The sequence below is a fragment of the Pseudophryne corroboree genome, chromosome 5, assembly GCF_028390025.1.
Source record: "Pseudophryne corroboree isolate aPseCor3 chromosome 5, aPseCor3.hap2, whole genome shotgun sequence".
In the NCBI taxonomy this organism is placed as follows: Eukaryota; Metazoa; Chordata; class Amphibia; order Anura; family Myobatrachidae; genus Pseudophryne; species Pseudophryne corroboree.
In genome coordinates this window covers 177,443,624-177,445,539 of record NC_086448.1, presented here as the reverse complement: position 1 = coordinate 177,445,539, position 1,916 = coordinate 177,443,624, and positions in this window count along the sequence as shown.

Here is a 1,916-nt window from a genome sequence, read left to right as displayed (position 1 = left end):
AAAATGTTAACATTCAGAATGCTGACGTGGTCTGAAAGTCGATATTCAAACGGTCGACAGCTTGGGTTGAGTTTTACTGTAGCACAGTGGTGTCACTACAGTGGTGCGGGACGCACCCAGGTGTCACCAAAATGCCGGCTCCTCCTCAGTGACAGGAGATGGATGCTGCACTATAACATTACGTGTGGCACTCGGCTCCTGTCCCTGGGTAGGAGCCAACAGTGCAGCCACACAAGTCTCCTGGGGCAGTCCAGGCCATTTGTGTGACTAGCTCCAGTGATGCTGAACAGCACGCCCCTGGAGTGATGAAACGGGGTGTTCCATGAGGTCACGCCCCCTTTCCGATAACAAAAGCCAGAAGCGTGTGAAGGGGTCTTTTCAGCAGCACCAGGCGGCTCTGACCACAGTGACGGCTTCAGTATGATTTCCTGGCCGATGGGATGCCGGCGGTCACAATACCAATGCCAACATCATATTTGAAATTCCGACACAGGGGAGGTAAGCATGTTCTCCCCTGTCCCCTAACCTCCGCCCGGTGGTGCCTAAACTTAATTCCCCCCCCCCCCCCCCTTCCCCCCCAGGGTGCACAGAGCAAATGATTAACTCTTAGTGATAAGGTTCCATGAAGTGTCTGGAGAAGTGATAAAGCAACTCCTGTAAATTTATGGCTGGTGCGTTATTACCTTGCACTTATCACCGCTTTATCACTTCTCCAGGCTTAATACATCTGCCCCAAGATTATCATAGCATAAGTAGACTACAGATCGGCTAAGTCATAGCAATAGTTCCAATTGTACAGTAACCCTACAGACAGGGAAGAAGAGATAACGCAACTAGCTGAAGCTACAGTAGCTTGCAGTGGGAATCAATACAGCAATCATTGCCTCTGTACCTGGTGAGCAATGTCAGAGCCCCTGAAAGGGAGAGCAGCACTTGTGATATGGAAGAAAAAAGAATTAAGGCGGCTGCCGTCAAGAGTAGGGGGGGGGGGGGGGGGGGGGGTTTATCGTGGCGGCATTTTCTGGGCACGGTCCAGCCTGTCAGTGCAGCCAGTGGGCGAACCTTAATCGATGTATCCGCATCGCACGGAGGCCCCCAGCATGTGTAGAGATGGATGCAGATCTTGCTGCATCGATCTTTGAATAACACCCTAATACCCCTTTTCCAAATATTTCCCAGGTTATTTCACATGAACGCGCATCAACCCAGGAATTTGCTCAGTGTGAAGGGGAACTGAAAGAATATCCCGGGTCTCGACCTGGGTTGAATCCGGGATCGTCCCGAGATGCAGTGTAGTGTGAATGGGCCCTACCAGGTATTCAGTACATGGGACTGTTAAAATGCATCTCATTGGAGCTTTCTTGGGCGCAGAAAAGATGATGTCATCATCCAGAGCCAGGGAAAGCGTCCTGAAAGTGGAAGAGACAAGCAATATGGCTACCTGGACTGATCAGGAGATCAGAGAGCTGCTCAGCATAAGGGGGAGGAGGAAATAAAGCGACAGATCACAGGCACAGTGAAGGATGCTATTATTTATAAAAACATTGCAAAGCTGCTTGAAGCCAGAGGAATTATCCGTACACAACAGCAAGCTGTAAATAAATGAAGACTCTGAAAGAGCAGGCCCCACCCTTCCCTTTGCTTGCCTATTGTGACCTCATCTATGTGAGCCAGAAAAATGTCCATTTCTAATGACATACAAATGCATTTGCAGGGATTTCCTGGGATCAGTGTAAACAGGGCTGTCCTGGGTCGATCCCAGGTCTAAGTGCAGTGTGAAAGGGGACATTCCCGGGATGCGTCCGGGAACACATTCCCGGGTGTGACACGGCTCTGTTAGTCTGAAAGGGGTATGATTCAGCAAGGATCGCTTTATGATCCCCTGCAGAGTTTTCCAATTATCAGGAAACTGTGCA